This window comes from Podarcis vaucheri (genome assembly GCF_965113315.1).
Source record: "Podarcis vaucheri genome assembly, chromosome: 6".
NCBI classification, from domain to species: Eukaryota; Metazoa; Chordata; class Lepidosauria; order Squamata; family Lacertidae; genus Podarcis; species Podarcis vaucheri.
This window is the reverse complement of record NC_138764.1, coordinates 38,390,501-38,404,202: the sequence shown is the minus strand read 5'-3', so window position 1 is coordinate 38,404,202 and position 13,702 is coordinate 38,390,501. Positions and strand designations below refer to the sequence as shown.

The following is a 13,702-nucleotide window of genomic DNA, read 5'->3' as shown; positions in this document are numbered from 1 at the left end:
GTGAGACCTCGTCGAAACGTCGCACAGACACCCCGACTCTTACACGGGAAGACACCCGAAGACACCAAAACCTGCATATATATATATATATATATATATATATATATATATATATATATAAATCAAGAGTGACCATCATACCTGGAGATGTGGAGTTTGTGTGTATGTTGCAGTTCACAGTTTAAGATTATTTGTGATCAGCTGAATGCCTGAACAATGGTTTATTCACATGCTGGTTGGCATGGGAATGTTGTGTTTCCTCTCAGCAAAAGGAAAGTTCCTTATGAAGAAAGGGTGCCGGGTAACTTTGAATGCTTCCTAGCTTTCACTTCAAAAGCAAATCCTCATTTAATTCTTCCCATCCCAACTTTAAAACCCCTGGTCCTATCTGTCTTCAATTTGACAGATTTCTTTATCCAGGAACACCTCTTTCATGCCTGAAGTTTTCAAACCAACTGCTCACAGAACACTAGGAGAGATTTAAGTGGTTCCTTTTTCACCCACTCCAAAACAGTAACAGTTTCTGATGCAGGAGTCATGCCTTCAGAAGCGGCAACCTGGCCTGCAAATTTCTTAAACTCTTGCTAGGTTTTTTTTGTTTTGTGTTGTTTTGTTATAACCATTTTTTAAAAATCCAAATAATGAATGAGACTGGAGGAAACAAAATGCTGAAATGTGGATAAATGAACTTAAAACTGGAACAATTAGAAACCGATGAAAGCTGAAATTGACATGCACCCATCCCTAGTCCTACAGGAAATGGGCAGTTTCACAAAGTGCCATATTGGAGCCTGAGCTGAATCTTGTGGTTGGTTGACATGCACCTACTACAAGGAGACTTGACCACCAATCTGTTGACACAAGTTTGTTGTTGTTCTTTTAAAGTAAAAAATTGTTTAAAATTGTAAACTGCCTTGGGAGACTTGGCAGTGAGATGGTTGTTGCAATCTCTGAGTAATGTAAGATTCCAGACGCTTACCCGGAGTTTGTGTTTCCTTTGGAATGAGGTACAGCAGAGAGTGTGGTGTCTTATAATCTGTGGTTTATTTACACATATATACAACCGGAGCCTATGATGGAGAGGCTCACAGCATTAGCACCCCAAGAGGGCCTTGCTTTTCCCATAGCCACAGCCTGAGGTTCAAACAGAAATCAAGCATCACTCTGTCTCTCTCAGCTCCCAGTTTGCTGCTTTTCTTCTAGCTCACATCACTCCCAACCCTCCACCCTCAAATCTGGCTTTGTCTTTCTAACTACCTGCAAGTTGAGGGAGGGTGCACCACCCATTTGCTGTCTCTCACAGAGCCACTTCCTTTGTTCCCCTTAAAGGCTAATCACCTCAGCAGGAAGCTAGCATGGCTATTCCAAGCATTATAAGGGTGCCCAGGCATTCAGCCTAACTCCTTCCCAAAAAACTCATAACGTTACACACACACACACACTTTCCTAACTAGGTAAAGCAGGCAAATTCTCTTAACTATCTCCTATGAGATGGTCCAGGACTTTTTTTTTCCAGCTAGAACTCCGTTCCGGAACCTCTCAGGTGGGCACCATTACCATTCTAAGAGAACGAGGGAGACTTTCATGGTGAGTTCCAGAAGTTCTTTTTCTAGAAAAAAATAGCACTGAGGCAGTCCATGTACTACTCTTGTGTAAAGCACAAAGTCTTGTTACTGAGAGTGTGTAATGAGTGCTACTTCAGTCGTCATCCAACTCCTGTCTTATGCTGTCTGTCTACATTGCATTTGTATCTTTTCCTCTCCCAAGCTCAAGGAACTTTACAGTGACCAAAACTAGGAGCATGCTAGCAAAAGCTATTAAACCCATACAAAACACAGATACCTTGAATCACAGGCTTCTACTTGACTGGCCAAATGCTTGCCTCAGAATCCTTGTTGTAAGCAAGGCATTCCTTCTTGTTATGCTTTAATTTATGTGTTCAAGGTCACATAGCCTGATAAGGATTACAGGGTAAAGAGGTCTAGAAGGGAAGAAAAATTCTAGTTAGGCAAAACTTGAAATAGCATGAATCAAATATCAAGGGAAACAAAAGCATTCCTTTTCAAAGCTTTGGGCTATTCATTTCTTGTTGGAGGAAGGGGGAAAGCATATTTACTGAACACTGAACAAGACAGAATTGTTTTAAAAGTCTTAATTTGCTGCTGAAGATAAAAGTTGCTACTTGAAATATCCTTTCCACATGAATTGTGGGAATATGCACCCAGGGCTGTGCATTCCAGTCCTCAATTCCTAGTACATTGACAAGAGGTTGTTGTTGTTTCAAATGCTTCTTTAAAAAAAAAAAGTGTTGAGAAATTTCTTTCCACCCATATCAGAAATTAAAGATGAAATGACTAGGGCGTTTTTAATTTGATGAATATTCACACTCCATTCGCTGCTTGGGAAAAAATATTATTATAATTCATAGCAGTTTAATTTGCCTGAATTCTTTTTTATTACTTTGTTTCATTTCTCATTGCTTTTCATTTCATCTTTGTAAAACATGAAACAGTAGAAAACCAACTCAGCTTGTGTACGCATTACCAGCTTAAAATGTAACGAGGTCCATACCTGTGATTGTCTTCATCTGATTTCATTCCCCCACATCTAGAAATCCAGACAAAATGGAAGTCTTTGCAAATGCATACACCTAGGACCCCATACAGTTTGAATAAGGAAACCATGACCAAATTGGGCTGAAGGGTATGGGTAATGCCTGGAAATCACAGGAGAGGAGAGTGATCTTGTGTTCAAAGAAGATCTGGATGGCCATTGTAAGAACAGATGCTGGACTAGGTGAACAGTTGGCCTGATCCAGCAGGATCTTATTATGTTCTTATGCATTCTAAAAAAGGAGTGGTTTTGGTCCTACCCTCTGGAGCAGGAGAAAACAAGCTTGCTCCATCTTCCATGTGGCAGCCCTTGAGATATTTGAAGAGGGCTATCATATCTCCTCTCAGTCTCCTCATTCATTGTTTAGTTGTGTCTGACTCTTTGTGACCCCATGGACCAGAGCACGCCAGGCACTTCTGTCTTCCACCGCCTCTCACAGTTTGGTCAAACTCATGCTGGTAGCTTCGAGAACACTATCCAACCATCTCGTCCTCTGTCGTCCCCTTCTCCTTGTGCCCTCCATCTTTCCCAACATCAGGGTCTTTTCCAGGGAGTCTTCTCTTCTCGTGATGTGGCCAGAGTATTGGAGCTTCAGCTTCACGATCTGTCCTTCCAGTGAGCACTCAGGGCTGATTTCCTTCAGAATGGAGAGGTTTGATCTTCTTGCAGTCCATGGGACTCTCAAGAGTCTCCTCCAGCACCATGATTCAAAAGCATCAATTCTTCGGCGATAAGCCTTCTTTATGGTCCAGCTCTCACTCATATCCAAGCTAAACTAAATTCAAGCGTACTGCCTAAAATAAACCTCCTTTTTAGCTCTGTATCCACATTTAATTGTTTTACCTGCTGCTTTACTAGGCTCCTGCTTTAAATAGTCCCTTGTGCCTGTCACCTTTCTAGATTCTAAACAACTCATCGTCTCCCACTTGCAGGAAGTTGAGCCAATCAATAACAAAGGAGCGGCCAGTCTTAGGGGAAGGTAAAGCTGGAGGAGGTACCAAGATGAGCTCTGTGGATTGGTGTTTATTGAATGTATGGTCTGAAGTAAACTAGGATAGACACTTCAGTGTCTAAACCCTCCCCGCCTCCCCAGTTAGTTTCGGTACCAACTACAAAAACGGACATCGGTCAATTAAACTTTCTTTTTAAATTTCCACTTGAACGTCATTTGTTCTAGATAAAAGTCAGCAGAAGACAGTTTCCCTTTCACATGACGTTCCTGAGTGTTATAAGTCATATAAAATATAATTTAATATTTAATATCTAATTTAATTAACATTAATTTCATGAAATATAGAAAGCTGTATGAGGACAAGTTTTTATTTATTTCTAACTTTGTTGCTTTCAAATGCAAATGTGTTGTCCATATTAAGAAAAGAGAGGCTATTATAACAAGATATCCTGTTGAATTGATAAAGAATCATATATTTTGTTTCAGTAATTAACAGAACTTTCATTCTGGAACAAAATTTGTCAAGGCTGCAGAAAATGGCAAATAATTTATGCAGCAGCAACATATGCAGTAGGAGGTTTGGATTAATGTTTACACTATTTCATTGATTTTTAAAATGTGTGGATATTCTATAACAAATAATGTTTACAAAAATATAAGAATTGGTACCCACCTCATCACCAAAACTTGGGATCATTCTGCCATAGCATGGAGTCGTTTTGAAAGTGCTTTGTTGTTGTTTAGTCATTTAGTCGTGTCCGACTCTTCGTGACCCCATGGACCAGAGCACGCCAGGCACTCCTGTCTTCCACTGCCTCCTGCAGTTTGGTCAAACTCATGCTGGTAGCTTCGAGAACACTATCCAACCATCTCGTCCTCTGTCGTCCCCTTCTCCTTGTGCCCTCCATCTTTCCCAACATCAGGGTCTTTTCCAGGGAGTCTTCGCTTCTCATGAGGTGGCCAAAGTATTGGAGCCTCAGCTTCAGGATCTGTCCCTCCAGTGAGCACTCAGGGGTGATTTCCTTAAGAATGGATAGGTTTGATCTTTTTGCAGTCCAATGCCATCTCCAACTCGATTCCATCAACGGTATCTCTGAAAATTTTTGCACATCACTTAGGAAGACAGGCAAACTAATACCAGTGTACTGGAAGAAGCAAAGATCATGAGTGTTGAAGCAATGATTCTCCAACATCAGCTTCATTGGACTGGTCATGTTGTACAGATGCCTGATTATCGTCTTCCAAAGCAGCTACTCTATTCCGAACTTAAAAATGGATATCGTAATGCTGGTGGTCAACAAAAGAGGCTTAAAGACTGTCTCAAGGCAAATCTAAAAAATGTAGTATAAACACCAACAATTGGGAAACACTTGCCTGCAAGTGCTCCAATTGGAGAACAGCCTTTACCAAAGGTGTCATGGGCTTTGAAGACACTCGAACTCAGGACGCAAGGGAGAAACATGTTAAGAGGGAAGGCACACTTGGCAAATCCACACCATCATCAACTCCTGCCCGGAAACCAATATCTCCACTGTGGAAGGACGTGTGGATCCAGAATTGGCCTCCACAGTCACTTACGGACTCATGGTTAAAACCGTTTTTATGGAAGACAATCTTATTCGGCTATGAGAGATTGGCAAAGAAGGAGTCCAGTGTGATTGAGATGACCCAGCTCAACAGAAAGAACCACATTACTGATTGCAGAGTGGTCATCATCAATGAGATCTCTCATTGATACAGTGGGAATACTCCCCACCCAGGAGGCTATATCCTAGGGTTGATCTTAGTCAGAGATTCTACTGTTGTTGCCACTGTGTCTCTTTCATTAGAACCAAACATGCTATGTTTAATTTCTGTGACTGGGTCTCCCTGAGTAAATTTATTCTCTTGGGTTGAGGTGGGGGCGGGGGGTGGGAGGCAGACAGGATAGAGAAACTTTCAATAAGTTTCCCAGGTTTTCAAGAAATAACCTAAAGACGAAACGCTTGACATCCCATTTAAAACAACAACAACACCAAGTCATCCTGACCTCCTTTTCCTACAGTTTAAATTGGAATTTTCCACCTGTGATGTGAAACGTAAGAGATAAGCATTTTACATTTCATTTTCCTTTGTCTGGTAATGTGTATTAGGTTTTTTTAAATATTTTTTAATGTGGATATAAATGGGGAGAGTTTTAAAAGGAAGATAATTTGCAAAATAAGTAAACATGCAGTTATTTGGCTTGGCTCTTTAGAGATCAGAACACTGTAATCCGAGGAGTATTATTTCCTGCTGTGGGTAAAGAATGGCAGTTTTTGCTTCTTTTCTATTCTAACATTTTTCTAATAATAAAGATCATTGTCTTTCAGACTTACCTATCATAACTCCTTTACTAAAGTTGCTAAAATGATTGGAAACGCAAGGAAGTCAAGACTGTTAAAAATCCAACACGTTCTTCTTTCTCAAAACAATTTTAATGGGCTGGTTTTTAACTTGGCACATAGCACATTAATCCAGTCTAACTCTTCTATCAAACTGTCTGAGTTTCCTTAACAAATTCCCCCCCAAAACTGTGTCAAAAGCATAAATCACTGGATTAAACTTGTTGGAAATGATGAAAGCTGAATTCATGTATATACATGTGGTGCTACAAATGGACCCTTTTATAATTTAACTTGAATGAAAGCAATAAATTTGAAACAGGTTTAACTGATGATATTGGTAATCCACAACAGATTTTTTGAATGTTGTTGAATGAACATTGGTTTTGTTGAGTAATCCCCTCGATTAAAGATGGAACAGATAATTCAAACAATCTGCTAAGCAACAAAATAATATGGTTTTAAAATGTTATTCTAAGTAAAAATTATACCATCCCTGGCACTTTTATTTATGAAGCAACTTAAAATGCAAAGAATGTTGACCGTTTTATTCCGGTGGTGGTTCTGATTTGAAGATCTTTGTCGCTGTGCATTCTCGTAATGCTCAGAGAAAATTGAGTCCCTTTATTGTTTACACCAGCACTATTTCCTGGCATATGTCTTGAAACATGGAAAGTTTGAAGACAAGTGTCAATTAATATAGACAAGGGGACTCTTCCTGGAGCTTCATGAACCAAATTTTCTATTTATGTGGCTTTCACATGTCAATGAAAACTGGTACTCCGGCTACAGAAAGTATTTTCTATCCATTAAGAGTCTGGATGGTATAGAATAGACCGCAGGAGAACAGCAGGAGAAAATTGCTGACTTAAACTGGAAATACCCAGATGTTGTACGCAAATGGACTGCAATATTACAGCCCATTTGTATGCAACATTTGTGATTTTCTAATAAAAAACCAACAACAACACACTCAAATCATGTCTCTTTTCATTATCTCCACCATTCTAAAGGATTTACTCCTATGAATAAATCTAGGAGAATTATATCCTTTGCTTGGGTATAAAGCGGGGAACTTTATGGGATTTCTGTTTCAATGAAATGCCGTAGCTGTTGGGTACTCAAACACACTTGCCCATTGACTCCTTCTTTTTCTTATATTTATATTTGGCTCACATATCATGACAACTAATTAAATATCAACATAACTTCACTGTTTCATCGCTCCTTCCTTGGGAAGACAGGAGATGTACTAGGGATATTGTTAAGTACAGCTCCCATTGGACAAACCTCAGTTTGCAGCCAGCCAAACAAAAGTAAGAGCCGCATCTGTTTCTTTACCCACTTTCCCCCTTTAGGTCTACCTTCCATTGGCATGTGGCCCCGGAAGAGTTAAGGGAACAGCTATCTGAACTTTTTGAAGTCATCTAAACTAGTGGTCATCACTAGATCTTGCGTCAATGGCTATATCCTATCTGAGGTGGCCCTGAGTGGCTCCTCTAGCATGCCCCAAGTGGTGTGTATGTGTATGTGTTAAACAACACCAGCCCTGGAGGTGGCATTATTTTCTTTATTTCCCATTCTCTTGATTGGAAAGAAATTATTTATATGAAGGAGTTAATGAGCACACCTCTACCTGTGCTCTTGGGTGTTGGATGTAGATGATGAACTGCAGCACCACAAGGTACTCCAAGAACCATTTCCTACCTACATCAAGCAACAGGGTGGAAGACGTGAGGGCATGGGGATGCTCTTGTCTTCCTCTTTTGATTTCCTTGGTGGCTTATTTTTTTAATTTAAAAATCCCACAAGCAAGAGGAAGAAAGGGGCAAGGAAAGATTGAGGCATATTCCTGAGTGTGTCCATATTTCTGTTAGGGGTGTGTGCATGTTGGAGAGGAATTCAGCATAGTGCTAAGGAGGTCATTCTGTCTCACATGCTGTTCTGGGGTTTTCCTGACCCCCAAGAGGATTTGTGGGGAGTGCGCTAGTGGGAGTCCCTATGCTGGTTTGCACTAGTAGAATGGGTTCATTTAACCCAGCCATGGGAAACCTTTGGATCCTTCAGATCCAAGTTGTTCCCCAGTCTTCCCCTGGCATGCCTCCCTTTTTGGACCTTTTGATATTAGCAGAATCCAACACTGGATCTTCCTCACAGCTCCATCTCTGACATTGCAGAAGAGGACCAACTGATCCTATGGCCCCAGAGACACCTTCATAATGACAATGCTATTGCAGCTTTACAGCACAATCCTAACCATGTCTACTCTCTTAAGTAATTTTAAACTTTTAATTTTGTGTTTTTATTGTGAAGGAGAGGGGACAGTGCTGTAGCTACAGGCGAGGGGCAGCTGGGTTTTTTTGCCCCTGGTGAAGCTTCTGGAGAGGTGCCACTGAGGTGCCCATTTGTTTACGCAAATGCCCATGGGGGAGTGCCAAACTGGGTCTTTGACCTGGGTGAAATAAAACCTAGTTTTGCCCTGGGGGTGGGTGAGTAATAAATTGTAACAGTAATAACAATATGTAGAAGTATGCACTGTTGAATTCAATATCACTTTCACCCAACAAGTGAGGCTAGGATATCAGCCTTCCTGTCACCCTTTTCCTTAAGCTGAAAGCCCAACCACTTCAACCTATCCTCATAGAAAAGATGCTTGTGTACTCTTTCCAGGTCTATGATATGCTTTTTGAGATAGAGTGATCAGAAAAAAAACACTGAATGTTAGCATTTTGTAGTTTGAATAATGACATCATCAGAAATGCCACTTCAATCCCAATGCTTTTCATTGTAATCTTTTTTAAAAGCAAAAAACAAAACTGCTGTAAATCACCGATCTTCCATTTTTACAGAGCTCTCCTGTGTGACATTGGGCTCACCCTTTCCTTTACTGTCCAACCCATGCTATTTCAATTGTTACATTTTTGACTGACTGATGCAGGTATTCAGTGGACACAGAACTGGGTGAGGTCACTGAGTGGAAGACCATGTGCGATAGAAAAAGATTTCATATGAAGATGTTCCACATTTTCTTCTTTCTTTTTCTGCCCCTCTTGCAATCTTTAGTGCTGCATATTTTCATTCCAGAAACATACTTAGCATTAGCTGTTTTCTCCGTAACAATTCTAGTAACATTTTCTAATTACCAAATGGTACTTACCATTCTTCCCCCATACTGTTTTCAGAACAGAGGGAGCTGCTGCAGTTCTGCAGAGGCCATGAACCTGCCTGATGAAGCACAGATGAATATAAAGTACTCTACTGAGCTTAACAGCCTTTATTAATGTGCAGCTCCAATAGGCATTTTTAAAATTCACTGAAAGGTTAAAGGACGCACTTTCAACTGTTGTTTTGCATTTTGTTTGGTGAGATTAGTTTTGTACATTTCCACAAAGCAAGTCTGAAGAGATATCAGCAAATTACTTTTCCATTAATTACATCTGCAGCATACAATGGATTTTTTCCAAAAAGAAAAAGAAAAAAATGGGGTGGGCATCAAGATTTAAACTAGGCTTGACCAACCTAACGAGACAGAATGACAAATAACTCTGCACACACATTATAAGCACTTGAAGTTGACCGAACACATGTGAAGGAAGATGCAAGGCCCATAATAATACAAGCAGGGTTTTTGTTTGTTTTTCCTTACTCCTAAGGTAAGATAGCATTATTAAAGTATCAAACTATCACTATCACGCAAACACAAAATCAATCAACTTGTGTCAATGAAATTGAATGCAAGGTACAGAACCTCTTGACAATCTACTTTGGGCATAAATGTAATAGCTAAGAATATGTTCACTATATGAACATCACTTTCCACTGCAGAAGAGCAGAATATCACAGCTGCACATCTTAATATCAAGTTTCCCTAACACAGGAATGTAAAGTTATTTTCACACACCAAGTGGAGTTAGAGCACTGATCAATCAGTCTTTCCCAGACGTACCAATGTACGTCAGATGATGTGATGCTCACAATGCAGCAAAGAAGTTAGCAAGGGAAAGATCCTTGCATTGCTAGTGTAGCTATTCCAGGAGTAGGTTTGCACCAATCCTGTATATGGGGAGGAAGGGAAGCACTGATTGGAAATGGATCTCCAGGGTTTCAGGCAGCAGTCCTTCCCAGTCCTACCTGGAAATGCCTGGCATTGAAGCTGGGACCTTTTTCATACAGAGCATGTGCTCTGCCACTGAGCTATGGCCCTCCCGCTTGAGGATCCCAGGTGTGGTAGCCTGGGACATAGTTCAGAAGGCTTCTGCTTGTCAATCTCAGCTCCAGCACCAGATCCAGGGCGCTGGTCCAGTTCTTCAACCAGCCTCTGATTCCATGCCCTGGTCACTGCTGGACTCTGGGATGATGGCAAGTGGTGACCTATAAAACAGGAATTGGTATTACGGACTTGAGCCTGGTTCTTTAGTTGCCATTCTTCAGCTTTTGAAAACAGATACAATAGCAGTGCTTCTTTGGTATGTAGCCTCTGGAAATCACTTTCTTTTTTTTTCTTTTTTTATAAATAATAGTTATTAATTTTCCAACAATTTAAACACAACACTACAAAAAAGGGGAAAAAACAATACAATATAATACAAAAACACTACAGAACACTAACACATAAAACTAACAAAATTAACAAAAACCATTTAAAACACATCAAACAATTTCATTCACTTATTTCCTCGACCTCCTCACACCTCCCTTTTTGTATTCCACTTCTGTTAATTGTTTCAGCAATTCCTTTCCATCTTCCTCTGTTTTCTATCCTATAATTATCTTAACACATTCTAACCTTATTTTTCCCTTTAATACTCTATTAATCTATTTATACTTAATTCCTTATAACATTTCTACTAAAGCCATATAACTTCATTCCAGCATTTTTCTAACATTCATTAATTTTACAGTATTTCTGTAAATAGTCTTTGAACTTTTTCCAGTCTTCTTCCACCGATTCTTCTCCCTGGTCTCGGATTCTGCCAGTCATTTCCGCCATTTCCATATTGTCCATCAACTTCATCTGCCATTCTTCCCGGCTGGGTAAATCTTGTGCCTTCCAGTACTTCACCATGAGTATTCTTTCTGCTGTTGCTGCATACATAAAAAAAAGTTCTATCCTTCTTTTGCACCATTTGGCCGACAATGCCCAGGAGAAAGGCCTCTGGTTTCTTCAGAAAAGTGTATTTAAATATCTTCTTCATTTCATTATAGATCATCTCCCAGAATGTCTTAATCCTTGGGCATGTCCACCAAAGGTGAAAGAATGTACCTTCAGTCTGGAAATCACTTTCTGCTTGGTTGGGGCATGCCATCTCGCAGCAATAAACTGTGCAAGAGCCATGCTTTGGCTTGACGGGATTGTATTATCACTTTACATTGCCAGGACCAACTGCCTTAATTGATTGATTGATTGATTGATTGATTGATGACTGTGAAATGAAGCTCCCCAACCCCATGATAATAGGGTGGCCTGGAGATGGCTGAAAGATATCTCCTTTCAGGGTAATATATGAACTGGGCATTTGATTTTGCCTCCATTCTGTGCACGTTGCTTGTCCACCTATGTAATTTCCGTATGCACACACATATATTCCTAATAACAACTCCTATTCCTTTTGGACAAAAGAAGGCTAGAATTGTGAACCTGCAATACAGATACATTGAACACCTTTTATTACCTACAGTAGCATCTCCTTTATCTGAGCCTCAATGAGCCAGATTGCCCTGCTATCGAAATTTACTTTGTCTTTCTGGTAGCCTGGCATTATCATAATCCTGTGCAAACAGCATTCTTGATTATCTGAATTTCTGATTAACTTAGGGCCTTGAGCATGTTCCCAGTCCATTTTGGCAAATATAATATAAACATACAAATGCTACACATAATTGAACTCTGCAGGCTTGAAGTAGTCTAATATGAGAGCCAAGCATAGGAACATTCGAGAATGTAGTGGTGCAGATCCTCTTGAAGGAAGCATTTGATACTTGTCTGGGTTTAAACAGTAAATACTTAAAAGTCAGACTTGAACTAATAGGGTAAGCCCTGAAGGTAGGTTAATAATTAACAACTTTTGTGAGGTCCTTGTAAGTGCTCTTGAGATAAGAGTACCATGTGTTTCACCCTAGAGTTGCAATGTGCACCTACTAGACTGTTGCTCCTGAGATAAGGATGGATATAATTTGGTAAGTACCAAGAAGCTGGGGATTTTCCCAGTAGCTCTGCACACAGAAAGTGCAATTGAATCTATGTCCTTCCGTAATCACAGTGGCAGACTAATTTAGATGGGCAGCAATATCTTACAACAATTGCATTCTTTGTTACAGCTATATATAGAGAGGTGGGGGGAAGGAGGGAGAGGGAGAGGGAGAGAGCCTAGACAGGGTAGGAAAGGTACCTTGAATTTTTAAGCTTCCTTATGACATGTTCTCCTTTAATTATGTGAACCTACTGAAAATCTTTAACAGAAGGCAGAGCTTCTACTGTACTCTTTCAACCAGGAACTGAGGTTTTGCTTTGTAAAATTAGTGCAGGATCATTGTACAAGTATCATGTCCCATTAGAGAAATTGCTTCAGGTAATTTATAGCCCCAAAAGGGGAAAGAGGGGATTGCTGATTGTTACTTTCCTTCTTAGCTGCATACACTGAGGATATTTATCATTGGTCTAGCGGTACTTTTCTGCTTTCTGAAGCACGGGTATTTTCTTTTCTCTCTTAGTCAGTGGATCTTCTTATGAAAAAGTTGAAATACTAGGGTGGCCAGGTATCTTGCTTTACATGAGACAGTCCTCTGTTTGAGAGCATCCTCACTATTTGAAGATCTGTGCAGTCCAAATCTGGTTTACAGACAAAGAACCTTAAGAAGAGACAGCAAGGGCCTTGAAGTTGCCATACTGAACAGATACACATATCACTTGGGTCCCTGCCTTTCCCACTAATGTGAGATGTATTGTGTGTCTACCCTATTGAAATAATAGTAATAATGGCAACTCTATAAATGAGCATATGACATTTTTATGTAACTCTGTGTCTCCTTTGTCCTTTTTTGGGATATGTGTGTGTGATGCAGCTACCCTAGAGATGTTTCTTTGGAAAGCAAGGTTGCACGTTTTCTTTTCAAAATATTCCAACCTCTTTTTACTTAAGGAAGACGAAGCAGAACTGCTTTGGGGAAACTTTCTAGCTCACAATAATAAGTTCTTTGAAGTGGTCAAATAGACATCAGTGTTTAGGATGGTGCTTTCGGTTGGCTTTTCAGGAGGAACAAGGAGCTGCTATGAAAAGGGGCCCCCTGAAAATGTCCCAGTACATACCTGAAAAATGGGATTTCAGTCCCTTGGTCACCTTTAAGGTGCCTCTCTATATTCTTGGCTGTGCGTGCCTATGTCTGAGTGGGCATGTGTTTAAGCTAAGATGGTAATTACAGCTTTGGTCTCTTTGAAAGGCAATTGATACAATACAAGGGTACATTTACACAGCTGCTCCTCCCCTTGGGGAATTTTTCTGTTGCCTGATAGTGGAAGTTTATGTAAAACCTATTTTTGTTAATGGTTCTAAGATGTGATTTGCCCACCACTCATCAGTCAAGGATCAAAAATCAGGTGTGCTGTGTTTATGGTGGCTGGACAAACAAACACATATTGAACTTATTCACAATAGTGGGTTCCATATAGCTCTCCGGTTTCTGTTGTAACCTCACTTCCCCAGCAACATGGTGTGCTTGCTAGCCGTGGCTTCAGAGAAACCAGTGTTGTGGACAACTTTACATATAAGGGCTGGCA

The 13,702-nt window shown here is 40.2% G+C and overlaps 1 long non-coding RNA gene across 1 annotated transcript; it reads left to right on the top strand.

Annotated features, from left to right (window-relative positions):
* The first annotated feature begins 11,993 nt into the window (after nucleotides 1-11,993).
* On the top strand, nucleotides 11,994-12,936 carry LOC309535255. Its single transcript, XR_014221156.1, has 2 exons — nucleotides 11,994-12,105; nucleotides 12,640-12,936. It is a non-coding gene; the product is annotated as an uncharacterized lncRNA (long non-coding RNA).
* The last annotated feature ends 766 nt before the right edge of the window (nucleotides 12,937-13,702 follow it).